This window comes from Triticum dicoccoides, chromosome 7A, assembly GCF_002162155.2.
Source record: "Triticum dicoccoides isolate Atlit2015 ecotype Zavitan chromosome 7A, WEW_v2.0, whole genome shotgun sequence".
Classification (NCBI taxonomy): Eukaryota; Viridiplantae; Streptophyta; class Magnoliopsida; order Poales; family Poaceae; genus Triticum; species Triticum dicoccoides.
Window position 1 is genome coordinate 66,318,586 of NC_041392.1, and position 18,507 is coordinate 66,337,092.

At 46.4% G+C, this 18,507-nt stretch overlaps 1 pseudogene; it reads right to left on the reverse strand.

Annotated features, from left to right (window-relative positions):
• Nucleotides 1-1,637: 1,637 nt before the first annotated feature.
• On the reverse strand, nt 1,638-12,877 carry LOC119333113 (annotated as a pseudogene).
• Between the last annotated feature and the right edge of the window lie 5,630 nt (nt 12,878-18,507).

The window sequence follows — 18,507 nt, forward strand, 5'->3', positions numbered from 1 at the left end:
TGGTGTTCACACACAACACATCGATTTATTCTAGCAGTTTCCTTTCTTTTCTTCTTTTCCTATTTCCTTTTTACATATTTTCAAAATTATTAATATTTTTCAAAATTCGAGAACATACTTCACATTCATGAGTTTGTTTTTCTAATTTACGCACATTCACCAATTCATGAATGTTTTCTCATATTCTCAAAAAAATAAAATTTAAAAAATGAATATTTTAAATTTTTATCATTTTTTATAATTCATGAATATTTTAAAACTCATGAATACATTTTTCATATTCATGAACAATTTAAATATATGTAAATGGCTGAATGTTTATTAAATTATATGAATATTTTCTGAAATTGGGAAACTTGATTTACCTAATATTTTTTGGGAAAAAAAATCAAAGCTTGCCAATAGAAAAACTGGATGAAATTTAAAAAATGGATGAAAACCAAATGGGAAAATATGGCCAATATGGTAAGCATGGGCCAGGAACCTGCGCGTTTGCTCTCTACCCTAGTTTTGGTAAAAAAACTATTTGGAAAATAAATTAACAAAAAACCAACGAAATAAAAATTCTGATCATAAACTGACTGAGAAAAAAATTGCAAGGTTAATATGCATGTAGCTCTATATGGGCCACGATGGTATCAGTTCTAATACTGTCATATGAGATGCACGGACCCTTACACGCGGGTCCACTTTGAGAAATATACTTCCTATATTTTTATTTATTCTGCATATTAACTTTGACCTAAGTCAAACTTTATAAGATGTTACCAGGATATATGAAAGAATATGAACATTTAAAATGGCAATAATTAGGATGCATCTAGATGTGTACTAGACATACCCTATACATTAATATTTGGATTCTGATAAGTGCCACATTATGGCACGAACATATGGCAACTACGAAAGGTTTTTGTGACAAGTGTAGTGAGGATGGCAACTTTCTTTTCTAATGGCAAGTTTCAGTTTTTTTATTTGTTTTTTCTTTTTAAATGGTAACGTTAGATGTAAAAAACATCAGGATCGGATTACTTCGTGCCACATGTGTGGCACTTATCATTTGGATAATTTTTCTATAAACTTAGTTAAATTTATAAATTTTGGCTTTAAACAACGCTAATACGCGGAGTAAATAAAAACGGATAGAGAACTTGGTACTTGTAAGGACGAGCTTTACAAATCAAATTCGAGAGAACCACTTGGTAGGGTGGATATGAGGTGATAGTGTGTGATAGCACCTTTTACATGCTCCAATGCTACAAGTTTTAAAAAGTCACATTTAGATCTTTTCAAAAAATTCTGAAAAAAATTGGATGTTCACAAGACATGTGTGTATATCCTAAAAAATTTAGATCAAAATATTGAGAAACAGAGAGGACAAATCTGTATGTGAATAGTGTTATTTCTACCACTGTTCATGTTTTGTCTTCTTAAATACAGTACTATTCATCCTAGATTTGTCATTTTTATTCTTAATAGGTATTTTGAATTTGGATCTGTTTTCTTAGGGGCAGTAGACATATGTCTTGTGAACATCAACAAATTATTTCAGAAGTTTTTGAAACATTTATTTTTGAAATGTGGTATCACGTATCTCACCCGCTTATCACAAGTTTACAACACTGTCCGCCGCCAGCTCATAGACGAGAGCCGTGGGGCGCCTCGAACCCCAGGCTCGCCGCCGTCAGCGGCTTCAGCAAGCTCTCCGGGCCGGCCTCGATCACCTCCACCAGCCGCGGCCACAGCCTGGTGCCGCCGATGAACCACGACCCGTCCCCGCTCGGGCAGGGCACCGCCATCATCGATGCCGACCCCAGCCGGCCGTGCCGCAGCCACGGCGACACCATCCTCGGCTTCCCGAACCCAAGGTCCCCGTCGATGGCGAACGGGAGCATTCCGGAGATCACCAGCGCCGGGCTGCCCAGGCCGAGGTTCACCGCCTCCGTCCACTTCCCGCCGTCCTTGTACGCCGTTTTGTTCAGCTCCACCCAGTCTACCAGCTCCTGGAACCTGTCCATGGTCACCACCGACGCCATGGCCGCGCGCGTGGCAGCCGCCACGTCGTGCAGCGGCGCGTGCAGCAGCCCCGCCACGCTCTCCTCGCGGGACGTGTAGGTGACCACGTTCCCCATGTACAGGTCCAGCGCGCCCTCCGACGGCTCGATGCACCTCCGGCCTTCGATGATCCACGCCATGCGACAGTTGGGGTCGGACTCGCCGACGGCCCGCGCCAGGAGCTTCCAGACATGCATGCACAGCGCCACGAAGCGCGAGGTGCGGCGGCCGCCGCCTGGGGACGCCGCCTTCTAGAGCCCGACGAGGTCGGCCGCGTCGATGCGATACAGGCGCCGCTCCATGGCCGCGGCCAGGAGGGGGTTGATCATGGTCTCCGGCGTGAACCTGGCGAACTCGGCGTCCAGCGACGAGCTGTACCGCGGCGGCGACCGCGGGACGGGCAGGGACGACCGGTCGAGCAGCGGCCCGCGGGAGAGCCCCCCGCCGGTGTGCGGACCATCTCCGCGAGGCTATTGAGCAGCACGACGAGCGCCCGGCCGTCGGTGAGGAGGTGGTTGGTGCCGACGGTCAACGAGTACCCCCCGCACGCGAACCGGACCAGCTGCAGCGACAGCGCGAGCCCCGCGTCGAACGGGATCTGGATCATCCCGAGCGAGCCGTCGAAGCGCCCGAAGTCGACGGCGGCGAGTGGGACCCCGGCAGCGTCGGCGACGACGAGCTCGGTGCCGGTGTTGGAGCAGGCGACCTCGGGCACGTTGGTGTCCGGGTGGCGCACGACGCGGCCGGCGAAGGGGAAGAAACGGGAGAGGTAGGCCGGGAGCGCGGCGCGGACGGCGGCGAGCACGGGGTCCAGGCCGCTCGGCGGTAGAGGGTAGATGCTGACGAGGTAGAGCGGCAAGAGGCCGAGGACGAGGTCGAGGTTGGAGACGGCGTGCATGGCGGGGAACCAGCTCCCGCGACGCGATCCGCAGGTCGAAGCGCTTTAGCGTTATGTCGATGAGGCGGCAGTGCGGCGAGCTTTCTTTTCTTTCTATCGTCGGAGCTCGGCGGAGTAGTGCTCTGTATCCGCGTCAATGTTGACTCCACTCGGTCATCGGTGATTTGGATCACGACGAGTACGACTCCATCAACCACGTTTTCTTGAACGCTTCCGCTCGCGATCTACAAGGGTATGTAGATGCACTCCTCTCTCTCGTTGCTAGATAACTCCATAGATTGATCTTGGTGAAGCATAGAATTTTTTTATTTTCTGCAACGTTCCCCAACAGTGGAATCATGAGCTAGGTCTATGCATAGTTTCTATGCATGAGTAGAACACAAGATGTTGTGGGCGTCGATTTTGTCAATTTACTTGCCGTTACTAGTCTTATCTTGATTCGGCGGCATTGTGGGATGAAGCGTCCCGGACCGACCTTACACGTACACTTACGTGAGACAGGTTCCACCGACTGACATGCATTAGTTGCATAAGGTGGCTAGCGGGTGTCTGTCTCTCCCACTTTAGTCGGATCGGATTCGATGAAAAGGGTCCTTATGAAGGGTAAATAAAAATTGGCATATCACGTTGTGGTTTTGGCGTAGGTAAGAAACGTTCTTGCTAAGAAACTTATAGCAGCCACCTAAAAAATTTGCAATAACAATTAGAGGACGTCTAACTTGTTTTTGCAGCATATGCCATGTGATGTGATATGGCCAAAAGGATGTGATGAATGATGAATGATATATGTGATGTATGAGATTGACCATGTTCTTGTAATAGGAATCACGACTTGCATGTCGATGAGTATGACAACCGACAGGAGCCATAGGAGTTGTCTTAATTTATTTATGACCTGCGTGTCAATATAAACGTCATGTAATTACTTTACTTTATTGCTAAACCGTTAACCATAGTAGTAGAAGTAATAGATGACGAGACAACTTCATGAAGACACGATGATGGAGATCACGGTGTCATGCCGGTGACGATAATGATCATGGCGCCCCGAAGATGGAGATCAAAAGGAGCAAAATGATATTGGTCATATCATGTCACTATTTGATTGCATGTGATGTTTATCATGTTTTTGCTTCTTATTTGCTTAGAACGAAGGTAGTAAATAAGATGATCCCTCACAGTAATTTTAAGAAAGCGTTCCCCCTAACTGTGCGCCGTTGCGAAAGTTCGTTGTCTCGAAGCACCACGTGATGATCGGGTATGATAGATTCTAACATTCACATACAACGGGTGTAAGCCAGATTTACACATGCAAAACACTTAGGTTGACTTGACGAGCCTAGCATGTACATACACGGTCTCGGAACACAAGAGACCGAAAGGTCGAACATGAGTCATATGGAAGATACGATCAACACGGAGATGTTCACCGATGATGACTAGTCCGTCTCACGTGATGATCAGACACGGTCTAGTTGAGTCGGATCATGTATCACTTAGATGACTAGAGGGATGTCTAATCTGAGTGGGAGTTCATTAATAATTTGATTAGATGAACTTAAATTATCATGAACTTAGTCTAAAATCTTTGCAATATGTCTTGTAGATCAAATGGCCCACGCTAATGTCAACCTCAACTTCAACGCGTTCCTAGAGAAAACCAAGCTGAAAGATGATGGCAGCAACTATACGGATTGGGTCCGGAACCTGAGGATCATCCTCATAGTTACCAAGAAAGCATATGTCCTAGAAGCACCGTTAGGTGATGCACCCATCCCAGAGAACCAAGACATTATGAACGCTTGGCAGCAGCGTGCTGATGATTACTCCCTCGTTCAGTGCGGTATGCTTTACAGCTTAGAACCAGGGCTCCAAAAGCGTTTTGAGCAACACGGAGCATATGAGATGTTAGAAGAGCTGAAAATGATTTTCCAAGCTCATGCCCGGGTCGAGAGATATGAAGTCTCCGACAAGTTTTACAGTTGTAAGATGGAGGAGAATAGTTCCGTCAGCGAGCACATACTCAAAATGTCTGGGTTGCACAACTGCTTGACTCAGCTGGGAGTTAATCTCCCGGATGATGCGGTCGTTGACAGAATCCTTCAGTCGCTCCCGCCGAGCTACAAGAGTTTTGTGATGAACTTCAATATGCAGGGGATGGAAAAGACCATTCCTGAGGTATATTCAATGCTAAAATCAGCGGAGGTGGAGATCAAAAAGGAACATCAAGTGTTGATGGTGAATAAAACCACTAAGTTCAAGAAAGGCAAGGGTAAGAAGAACTTCAAGAAGGACGGCAAGGGAGTTGCCGCGCCCGGTAAGCCAATTGCCGGGAAGAAGCCAAAGAATGGACCCAAGCCTGAGACTGAGTGCTTTTATTGCAAGGGAAGTGGTCACTAGAAGCGGAACTGCCCCAAATACTTAGCGGACAAGAAGGCTGACAATACTAAAGGTATATGTGATATACATGTAATTGATGTGTACCTTACCAGTACTCGTAGTAGCTCTTGGGTATTTGATACCGGTGCGGTTGCTCATATTTGTAACTCAAAACAGGAGCTGCGAAATAAGCGGAGACAGGCGAAGGACGAGGTGACGATGCGCGTCGGGAATGGTTCCAAGGTCGATGTGATCGCCGTCGGCACGCTACCTCTACATTTACCTACGGGATTAGTTTTAAACCTCAATAATTGTTATTTAGTGCCATCTTTGAGCATGAACAATGTATCAGGATCTCGTTTAATATGAGATGGCTACTCATTTAAATCCGAGAATAATGGTTGTTCTATTTATATGAGAGATATGTTTTATGGTCATGCCCCGCTGGTGAATGGTTTATTCTTGATGAATCTCGAACATGATGTTACACATATTCATAGTGTGAATACCAAAAGATGTAAGGTTGATAATGATAGTCCCGCATACTTGTGGCACTGCCGTCTTGGTTACATAGGTGTCAAACGCATGAAGAAGCTCCATGCAGATGGACTTTTAGAGTCTCTTGATTACGAATCATTTGACACGTGCGAACCATGCCTCATGGTAAAAATGACCAAGACTCCGTTCTCTAGAACAATGGAGCGAGCAACCAACTTATTGGAAATTATACATACTGATGTTTGCGGTCCAATGAGCGTTGAGGCTCGCGGTGGCTATCGTTATGTTCTCTCTCTCACTGATGACTTAAGTAGATATGGGTATGTCTATTTGATGAAACACAAGTCTGAGACCTTTAAAAAGTTCAAGGAATTTCAGAATGAGGTAGAGAATCAATGTGACCGAAAGATAAAATTCTTACGATCAGATCGTGGGGGAGAATATTTAAGTCACGAATTTGGTACGCACTTAAGGAAATGTGGAATTGTTTCACAACTCACGCCGCCTGAAACACCTCAGCGTAACGGTGTGTCCGAACATCGTAATCGCACTCTATTGGATATGATGCGATCTATGATGTCACTCACTGATTTACCGCTATCATTTTGGAGATACGCTCTAGAGACAGCTACATTCACTTTAAATAGGACACCGTCTAAGTCCGTTGAGACGACACCGTATGAATTATGGTTTGGGAAGAAACCTAAGCTATCGTTTCTAAAAGTTTGGGGATGCGATGCTTATGTCAAGAAACTTCAACCTGAAAAGCTCGAACCCAAGTCGGAAAAATGCGTCTTCATAGGATACCCTAAGGAAACCATTGGGTATACCTTCTACCTCAGATCCGAAGGCAAGATCTTTGTTGCCAAGAACGAATCCTTTCTGGAGAAAGAGTTTCTCTCGAAAGAAGTAAGTGGGAGGAAAGTAGAGCTTGATGAAGTACTACCTCTTGAAACGGAAAGTAGCGCAGCTCAGGAAGATGTTCCTGTGGTGCTTGCACCGACTAGAGAAGAAGTTAATGATGATGATCAAGGTACTTCGGATCAAGCTCCTACTGAACTTCGTCGGTCCACAAGGACACGTTCCGCACCAAAGTGGTACGGCAACCCTGTCCTAGAAATCATGTTGTTGGACAACGGTGAACCTTCGAACTATGAAGAAGCGATGGCGGGCCCAGATTCCAACAAATGGCTTGAAGCCATGCAATCCGAGATAGGATCCATGTATGAAAACAAAGTATGTACTTTGACAGACTTGCCCGATGATCAGCGAGCGATAGAGAATAAATGGATCTTTAAGAAGAAGACGGACGCGGATGGTAATGTTACCATCTATAAGGCTCGACTTGTCGCTAAGGGTTATCGACAATTTCAAGGGGTTGACTACGATGAGACCTTCTCACCTGTAGCGAAGCTGAAGTCCGTCCGAATCATGTTAGCAATTGCCGCATACTATGATTATGAGATATGGCAAATGGGCGTCAAAACGGCATTCCTTAACGGCTTTCTTAAGGAAGAATTGTATATGATGCAGCCGGAAGGTTTTGTCGATCCTAAGAATGCTAACAAGGTATGCAAGCTCCAGCGCTCCATCTATGGGCTGGTGCAAGCATCTCGGAGTTGGAACATTCGCTTTAGTATAATGATCAAAGCGTTTGGGTTTATGCAGACTTATGGAGAAGCCTGCGTTTACAAGAAAGTGAGTGGGAGCTCTGTAGCATTTCTCATATTATATGTGGATGACATACTTTTGATGGGAAATGATATAGAACTTTTGGACAGTATTAAGACCTACTTGAATAAGTTTTTTTCAATGAAGGACCTTGGAGAAGCTGCTTACATATTAGGCATCAAGATCTATAGAGATAGATCGAGACGCCTCATAGGTCTTTCACTAAGCACATACCTTGATAAGATATTGAAGAAGTTCAATATGGATCAGTCCAAGAAGGGGTTCTTGCCTATGTTGCAAGGTGTGAAATTGAGCTCAGCTCAATGTCCGACCACGACAAAAGATAGAGAAAAGATGAGTGTTGTCCCCTATGCCTCAACCATGCTGTGTACCAGACCTGATGTAAACCTTGCCGTAAGTTTGGTAGGAAGGTACCAAAGTAATCCCGACATGGAACACTGGACAACGGTCAAGAATATTCTGAAGTACCTGAAAAGGACTAAGGACATGTTTCTCGTATATGGAGGTGACGAAGAGCTCGTCGTAAAGGGTTACGTCGACGCTAGCTTCGACACAGATCTGGATGACTCCAAGTCACAAACCGGATACGTGTTTATTTTGAATGGTGGGGCAGTAAGCTGGTGCAGTTGCAAGCAAAGCGTCGTGGCGGGATCTACATGTGAAGCGGAGTACATGGCAGCCTCGGAGGCAGCGCATGAAGCAATCTGGATGAAGGAGTTCATCACCGACCTAGGAGTCATACCCAATGCATCGGGGCCGATCACTCTCTTCCGTGACAACACTGGAGCTATTGCCCTTGCCAAGGAGCCCAGGTTTCACAAGAAGACCAGGCACATCAAGCGTCGCTTCAACTCCATTCGTGAAAATGTTCAAGATGGAGACATAGATATTTGTAAAGTGCACACAGATCTGAATGTCGCAGATCCGTTGACTAAACCTCTTCCGCGAGCAAAACATGATCAACACCATAACTCTATGGGTGTTCGATTTATCACAATGTAACTAGATTATTGACTCTAGTGCAAGTGGGAGACTGTTGGAAATATGCCCTAGAGGCAATAATAAAATGATTATTATTATATTTCCTTGTTCATGATAATTGTCCTATTATTCATGCTATAATTATGTTATCCGGAAATCATAATACATGTGTAAATACATAGACCACAACATGTCCCTAGTGAGCCTCTAGTTGACTAGCTCGTTGATCAACAGATAGTCATGGTTTCCTGACTATGGACATTATATGTCATTGATAACGGGATCACATCATTAGGAGAATGATGTGATGGACAAGACCCAATCCTAAGCATAGCACAAGATCGTGTAGTTCCTTTGCTAGAGCTTTTCCAATGTCAAGTATCATTTCCTTAGACCATGAGATTGTGCAACTCCCGGATATCGTAGGAGTGTTTTGGGTGTGCCAAACGTCACAACGTAACTGGGTGGCTATAAAGGTGCACTACGGGTATCTCCGAAAGTGTCTGTTGGGTTGGCACAAATCGAGACTGAGATTTGTCATTCCGTATGACGGAGAGGTATCTCTGGGCCCACTCGATAATGCATCATCATAATGAGCTCAATGTGACCAAGTGTTTGGTCACAGGATCATGCATTACGGTACGAGTAAAGTGACTTGCCGGAAACGAGATTGAACGAGGTATCGGGATACCGATGATCGAATCTCGGGCAAGTAACGTACCGATTGACAAAGGGAATTGTATACGGGATTACTTGAATCCTCGACATCGTGGTTCATCGATGAGATCATCGAGGAGCATGTGGGAGCCAACATGGGTATCCAGATCCCGCTGTTGGTTATTGACCGGAGAGTCGTCTCGGTCATGTCTGCGTGTCTCCCGAACCCGTAGGGTCTACACACTTAAGGTTCGGTGACGCTAGGGTTGTAGAGATATTAGTATGCGGTAACCCGAAAGTTGTTCGGAGTCCCGGATGAGATCCCGGACATCACGAGGAGTTCCGGAATGGTCCGGAGGTAAAGATTTACATATAGGAAGTCAAGTTTCGGCCATCGAGAAAGTTTTGGGGGTAATCGGTATTGTACCGGGACCACCGGAAGGGTCCCGGTGGTCCACCGGGTGGGGCCACCTATCCCGGAGGGCCTCATGGGCTGAAGTGGGAGGGGAACCAGCCCCTGGCGGTCTGGTGCACCCCCCTTGGGCCTCCCCCTGCGCCTAGGGTTGGAAACCCTAGGGGTGGGGGGCGCCCCACTTGGGTTGGGGGGCAAGCCACCTCCCTTGGCCGCCGCCCCCCCTTGGAGATGGATCTCATAGGGCCGGTGCCCCCCCTAGGGGACCTATATATAGTGGGTGGAGGGCGGGCAGCCGCACCCTAGCCCCTGGCGCCTCCCTCTCCCTCCCGTGACACCTCTCCGTCTCGCTGAGCTTGGCGAAGCCCTGCCGAGATCCCCGCTGCTTCCACCACCACGACGTCGTGCTGCTGGATCTCCATCAACCTCTCCCTCCCCCTTGCTGGATCAAGAAGGAGGAGACGTCTTCCCCAACCATACGTGTGTTGAACGCAGAGGTGCCGTCCGTTCGGCGCTCGGTCGTCGGTGATTTGGATCACGACGAGTATGACTCCATCAACCCAGTTCTCTTGAACGCTTCCGCTCGCGATCTACAAGGGTATGTAGATGCACTCCTCTCTCTCGTTGCTAGATGACTCCATAGATTGATCTTGGTGAAGCGTAGAAATTTTTTATTTTCTGCAACGTTCCCCAACAAACACAACTACAAAGCAAAAGAGCCTGCCCAAAACCGAAAACAACGCCGCGTCTCGACCGATGTTAGTCACCATCAAAGAGTAGCAGCTTCCGCCAAGCATCCCTAGTCACTATGCCCCTTCATGCCTAAAGGAGGTTGTAAAGGCATATTTATCCCTAAGGTGTTTTGGTGATTGATGACAATGCTTTTGCGGACTAATCGTGTGCCTTAAGTTTCTCAGACATTTCTGCACTAGGCACAAGATAGTTTGGTGCCCCTCAAAGACTATTGAAGACGGCATTTCTCTACGTTTCTTTTTGATGGATTTGAGTCGTAGGAAAGCTGTACTATTAAGAGGGGTTCCGCGTCGGAAAGGTTTGGGTGGAATCATCACGTACATGTTCCCTTCCTTGTCTCCACCTTTCCCTTGCACTTTGGAGCATCCCTCGTTTATCCTCTTTGCGATTGTCTGGGCTGCTGTTGCTGTGCTTGCGGTCGTACTGCTCCTTGGAGCGGTAGTACCGCAGGCACCTGCGGTAGTACCATGCCTAAGGCGCGGTACTACCATGGGAGCCCATGGTAGTACCGCTCCTCTGGAGCCGTACTACCGTGGCCTCCAGGCCAAGTACCGCTGCGTTGCGGTAGTAGGGGCGGATGTAATTTTTTACATCCGCGCCTCCGTGGTAGTACCGTGCCTCATGTGCGGTAGTACCATGCGCGGCCTGATCCAGCAGCCACGCGGTAGTACCGCTCTCCAGCGGTAGTACCGTGTCAGATTTTTGCACCGTTTGTTTTCCAGCGGAAGTAGGCACAGATGTAATTTTATTCATCCGCGCCCTTCCCAGGCTAGGGCTTTCCTGCCTTGCGGTAGTACCACAAGGGGGAGCGGTAGTACCGCGCTCGTGGTAGTACTGCCCCCTGTTAGGCTTGCTCTAGCCCCCGCTGCTGCCGCGGTAGTACCGTGGTCACCCACGGTAGTACCGCGTGGCCTTGCGGTAGTACCGCGCCTCCGGAGCGGTAGTACCGCATGTCGCGGGCTGGTTAAGTGGATAACGGTTGGATTTCGTCCACCACTATAAAAGGGTCGTCTCCTACCTCTAGTTGACCACCTCTTCCAACCCTAAGCTCCATTGTTGCTCCAAGCTCCATTTTCGCCCGATCTCACTCCCTAGCCAATCAAACTTGTTGATTTGCTCGGGAGTGGTTGAGAAGGCCCCGATCTACACTTCCACCAAGAGAAATTTGATTCCCCCACTAATCCCTTGCGGATCTTGTTACTCTTGGGTGTTGGGCACCCTAGACGGTTGAGGTCACCGCGGAGTCATAGTCCATTGTGGTGAAGCTTCATGGTGTCGTTAGGAGCCTCCAATTAAGTTGTGGAGATTGCCCCAACCTTGTTTGTAAAGGTTCGGTCGCCGCCTCCAAGGGCACCAATAGTGGATTCACGGCATCTCGCATTGTGTGAGGGCGTGAGGAGAATACGGTGGCCCTAGTGGCTTCTTGGGGAGCATTGTGCCTCCACACCGCTCCAATGAAGACGTACTTCCCTTCAAAGGGAAGGAACTTCGGTAACACATCCTCGTCTCCACCGGCTCCACTCTTGGTTATCTCGCGCCCTTACTTGTGCAAGCTTATTTGTGTTGTATCTCTTGCTTGCTTGTGTTCTTATCATTGCTGCATCATATAGGTTGCTCACTTAGTTGCATATCTAGACAACCTACTTTGATGCAAAGTTTAAATTGTTAAAGAAAAGCTAAAAATTGTTAGTTGCCTATTCACCCCCCTCTAGTCAACTATATCGATCCTTTCAGAGGTGGCAAGAGGATGGCAGGAATCGATCCGACCCGAGGAAGGTGCCGTCTTGGAATCACCAATGATGACCATACATTGCACATGAGAAGAACGATCAAGGGCAGCAGCGAACACTAGAGGAGCGCAACGTAGGACCTCCAGACCATGTCTCCCAATAAAAGTACGACGTTGAAGACACGGACATCGTGCTGATCGAGCACCGAATCAAGGCTTTCGCCTGGAGACAATTGCCAACACCAAGCAAGCGAGGAAGATGGCGACACACTCGGCGACACCTCCAAAGAGGGGAATGACACCGACTGGCGCCATCGCCGCTGGCCCGGCTACAACCGGACAAGGTTTTCATCTGCAATGCCACGCATCTCCATACCTCCAAGGATTAGGTAGAGCCATCCATGAAGCCTCACACCGCTGTCACCGCAACAACTTGTCGACGAAGCCGCGTAGCCGTGGTCCTTCCTCACCCACACTGCCGAGGGAACGCGACCAAACAACCACCATCCACCCAGACGAGGAGTCGCAACAGCCAACCATGACGTGCAAGAGCCAAATCCACTATGACAGCCTTCACCCGCACCAGGGCACTGCCATGCAGCGAAATCAGCCCCAAAGGTCCAGATCGAATCTGGGGTGATTCGGATCTGACCTGCACCTCCTTCCACCATTCTAGCGCCACCGCATCTGAGAGCGCCACCGCGCGCTCAGGGCACGACAGTGGCCGGCCACCCGCTGCCCGCCATGGACTCCTTCCTGGCCTGGGCCTCTCAGCGCCACAGCCACCATGGCCTGGAGCTCGCGTCATCATCCCCATCTGCATCGGCGCGCCACCCTCCTCCACCACGCTGTTGCAGATCTGGCCTGGGACTGCCTCTCCGCCGCGCTCCTTGCCGTGCGCCAGCGACAGCCACCGCGAAACCTGCCGCCGGCCACCCCACCACCATGGCCGCCCCCTAAGACGTCCCACTCCGCGCGAAGGGGCCCGTCGGGGGGTGCCTTGAGCACCCGCTGCCCGCGGCGGCAGCAGCCAGAGGAGGAGATCAGGGGCCCTGCTGGTCTAGGGTTTGGGGGCCTCCGGAGCCGCACGCGCGTGCGACCCGGGAGGCGTCCTTGCTAAGGAGTTTTTAATGGTAATGGCACATTTATGTTGTTAGTGGTGCGTATATGTAGCTGTCGTCATGTCTTCGTAGACTGTGATTTTAATTTAATGACAAGACACATTGGCATCTATTAAGAGAAACTGCTGTTTACCATAATTCCAAATTAATCTTATATTGGGTTGTTATTGTTCTAGTCTTATGCGATCAAAGGAAGTATCGATTCTTGTCCCTTGAGCAGGAATTCGGATTTGTACTATATTTCAATCTATTTGATGATCATAGCTACTATTTTTTGTTGAATTTTACCCATGGACATGGATAATTATGGATATCCGACCCAAATGGACATGGTTTGGATATGCTTTTACACCCATTGAGGGCATCCAAACCTGACCCAGTTACTCGTGGGTAGGGCATGGACATAGTCTTGTATCAGTGGGTATATCCAAACTTGACCGATAGTCCGACTTAATGGGAAATATTCTGCTATCCCTACCCCCACAGTCACATGTCCCACTGTTATTTTACCCTTTATTATCTAAAACATGCAAAAGAAATTGCACAACTCCCACCATAACTTTTATTAGTTGACATTCAATCTCTAACGCCCTTTCTCATCCTTTTATCTCCTCGTTTAATGACTCGCCGTTAAGCATCGGCTCAGTCTCCTCAACTTATTCCTCTCGCAGCCCTAGAGATGGTCGGCACTGTCAGACACTACATACACGTATGGTGTAGCACTGTGCAGCTAGTGCCACTGGCTTGCGACAACGCAGCTCCGTATCCCCTCGACCCCCCACCTCCACCTTTCTACACACGCATTGACCCCAAGGAGCGGCAGTGCACTGATGCAAGACCGTGAACTGCAAGGCAGGGTAGTGAGCACAAAAATGCAGAGCACGCATCGTGCAGAGCGCGTAGGCACGCAAGAACATGAGCACATGGCATGGGGATGCAACAAGGCGGTGTTCGAGCTAATTTTCTTGTTCCTACTCTTTTTGGCCCATAATATGAGAATATTTTTTGAGCTACGCCGGGTGTTCTTTACACGGATGTGCACCACATGCTTGTTCGTGAGCTTTCGCAAGTATTTACCGACAATTATGAGTAGTAATTGGAGCATAGATTTATAGAGGTGGGCAATTCGTTGATTAGTTGGTGGCAGTACAAAAATCAGCAAATAGTTCACTTTTGGACACATGACATGATCTATACATATGCAATGTAATTAGTAATTAGGTTTTGCCAAATCAGTTAATTTCAATCAAAAGGGATGTGAATGATTAAGATTCATTCAAACTTGACAGTCTGGGAAGGTCTACCTTGTTCCCAAGGAAGAAAAATACTAAATGAGGTTAGGATATTAGTGGACATTGATTTCCATAAGTGAAGCCTAGCCTGCCATGAGGTGAAGAATGGAAGAGCTTATGCGAACATCGCGTTATGTCTTATGTATATGTCTTGAGAGGACACGATGGATATCCATCAGGTTTGGATATCAACACAATTTTTTGCCTATGGATTTTTCCTGAGTGGGCGTGGATTGTCTTTATGGATATGGATTTTATATTGTTCAACCCGATCCAAACCCCACCCATTAGCATCCTTAATGGTTGGATCGCAATATTTGAAGAGAGTATTTATTCTTTATCAAGTTTCCCTTCTTTCATCCATAAGATGCATAGCATCTCAACAAGGAAAATAAAATATTTGATTATTATGAAAACAATAAGAGACATATAGATAAAACAATCTTCATGATCTAAGACATGGAATACCGAACATTCATATTATTGCCTTGAATGTGGCTTAGTAAATATTCCAAATGGTACTCCCTCCTTCCATCTATATAGGGCCTAATGCGTTTTTCGAGGCTAACTTTGACCAAATAGTAGAGCAATAATATATGACATGCAACTTACAAAAAGCACACCGTTAAATTCGTGTATGAAAGGAGCTTTCAATGATATAATTTTCACATTATGCATGTCATGTACTATTAATCTTGTCAATAGTCAAAGACGGTCTTAAAAAATGCCATTAGGCCCTATATAGATGGAAAGAGGGAGTAACAATTTTCCAAATGGAAATGTACCTAGAGTTTATTTCAATATCGCACTAAAGTGTAAGTGCTAACTAGCATCTATGGAAGTCCTCCATTCTATATACGAGAATCGACATCTTGCTTGCCAGAATAAGATTTTGGCGGCGCATCAACCAATTCACCATTACCCATAGAAGATTGTCCTACATCGGTACCATTATAGCCCAAGTAACCATCTATCCCCAGAAATCCATTGTAGAGTTGTTGATCTGGTAGAGCAAAACCACATTGATCATGGCCAAATGGGTCATCCACAACAAAATCATTGCTACTTGAGTAGACCAATAGTGGAGAGTCTACCATATTATGCTCAGTTGCTGAGACAGGGCTTGCATTGTTTTGTGGTGGGTGCACTGTGTTGCCAGGGCTTATATAGTCCTCGACATGCAAATCTGCAGGAGGCAGATTTTGCACCTGATTAGGTATGCCTTGTAGCTGGGTAGCAAGGGCGCCGAAGCTGCTGATGCAACATGGAACATTTGTGGTACACAAGGAAAAAGTGGTTCCACGTTGTGTTCTGGTGCTGATGTTACCGGAGCGGAAGGCATATGGTGTTGCGAAAGATGGTGATCCCACATTGAGTGCACTGATGAAGGGATAGTCTTCAAGCTCTTCGGCGGTGGACCACTTGATGGTAGCATGTTTTGAATCACGCTTGCACCACCGGTTATGGTTTTGTAGCTATGATGCAATTCAAGCAGCCGGTGTCTGGTGTCCTCATGGACACGAGAGAGTTCATTGAAGAGCTTTTTAGCATCTTCCAGGTTGAGATCTTGTTCCTTCGAGAAGATAAGGTTTGCCATCATACCTGGGTACTGTTCTTGGATTTGTTTCACGTGCTGGATGGAGAGTTGATTCCTCTTATCCTCCATCCCATGCTCCATATCAAGCCGAGCCACCTCACTTTGTAGTCGGGAAATCTTGGCACTTGTTTCCTTGTAAGTGAGTCGATTTCCTAGCGGTGCTGCTGACAAAAAAGCATCAACAATGGGGCCAGCTGATGGCGCCCCGAATGAGTACATCTTCTTATTTCCTGTCTCCAGGATGACAACAACCCTAGCACCAGTGATGGCATTGAGGTCGGCAGCGCTCTTGAATAAACCGCCGCGTCGCTTGAAGAAGGTGACATCACGCTCTTTGTCATCATGGACGTAAGCGATACCCAACCGCCTACCCCTCCTCGGCATACCAAATCCTATAATGACAAACAAACCTACTACTATCAGTAGGAACCAAAAGGATCTACAAGATTTACTGAAACTGTTGGCTAACGACATATTAGTGGGATATATGTGGAGATGTACTTCCCTTATATAGAAGTGGACATTTAGAAACAAAATTATCACCCCAAGGACCATAAAACTTGTCCATCTTCCACATGGGGTTTGACTAATACTAGATGGTTCACTAAAAAAAGTTTCATCTATGTATAGTCATGTTAGGTCCAATTGTCAGAGACACTTTTAGAATAGTGTATGAGAAACTTTGGTGCTCAATAATTTTTTGCGTGACATGGAAGGTATTAAAGTTCATCCATATCCATACATCCAAACTTAGTAGCAATTGATACATAACCGTTTCTAGTTGTATATGCGTGGTTCATGCAAATCTTTAGCAAATATTAACATACACAATTTGTAAAGATGGTAGTTTTATATAATATTGATTGTTAGCCAAACTATTCATATATGAGCACATCAACATTTTTTTGGAACCAATAATTATATGTTTTACTATATGCGCGTATTCACATCCTTATTTAGGACCATTAATACACTTCCAAACAAATTAGAAAAGTAGAACCATTAAATCGCTGCTATGTGAGCACATCCACATCCTCGCTCGAGAGCATTGAGCAATTAATAAGGGGCTAAATCTAACAAAGTTTTATTTCAATGTATGACACAATTGCAGATACATCCTTTTGGTCATTAATTGCAACCAAATCCTTTTATCATACAATTTGTCCATGCTAAAATGTGATGACCAAACACACTGCTTTGAGACTAATCACGTTTTTCATAAATAGGTGGAGAAATGACAACTCATTACGGGTGCACGATGGTTTGTTTCTCCAGTTGCAACGTACGGGCATATTTGCTAGTAGAACTAGAATGTCATGATGCAATTTTTGCTAATCGTGACCAATTTCCCACAAACAAGCATGGGAGGCAGCAAAATATGGAACCACTTCAGCTTGGGAAACGTAAGATAGAATTTGGCACAAGTTTTCTTCAGAATGCTCACATAACTTTACCAATAGAAACCATGATATGGATTGACATAATAAGTGGAACTTAACTAACAGGACCATAAGTTCTTGTTCATGCCAGGAGATGGCTAATTGGATCAACTAACTTAGCAGTGCAAACCCAGGAGGCCAGAACCAAAAGTATACCCGCTAAACAACTAATGAAGACTCCAATGCATAAGCATTCAGATCCTTAGCGCTTAAGACTGGTTAATTCTTTTTGGAGCAGCCAGCTTCTTGATCTTTCATGCTTGTTTTCTTCTTCTTCAAGCCACCAGCTTCTTGATCCTTCAGACTTGTTTCCTTCGTGTTAGAGCTACCAGCCTGAAAACGGCAAATATCAAAGACAAAATCAAATAAGTTGTAAGATGGAGGTACTGAATAGGAGACTCCCAAATGTGATTCAAAACTGCCAATATATCATTTCATTGCAGCCATTTCGTGTTTGACTGGTTGCAGTTTGATGGGGGTCCGCTTACTTGAAGTGTATGGTGTCGCTGGCTTGGCCTGTTGTGAGCGGTCTGATTTCAGATCAACGACTCAGAGTTGATGCTCACGTACAGTGAAACGATTTCAGATCACCTATGATCTGGCGGTTCAGGGTGGCTGGGTCACGTACTGTAAGCTGTGACATAGTCACTCTAGCTAAGTCAGCCAAGCTGCGCCGGTCACAGTTATGGTATGGGCTGCTCTACCTTGACAGTAGCTAAAACAACTTGAGAACATGTGAAGAGAAGGGGTAAACATTGTATCCATGGGAAGTAGCCCTTCAGTTTGGAAAGTACCTTGACTGTAACTACTATAGTGGGTAATGAGTAGTAGTAGTAGTTTTTACGATTGGGAAGAATTTTTCGCCCTTCAGTTTGGGAATTTTGGAAAAACTGTAAATAGACCTTTCAGTAATAGACATGGTCACTCATAGCCTCATAGGCAACAAAAACTACATCGTATACAATTCTTAACATTGATGCCCCGGCCGGGTAACATTAGCTTGG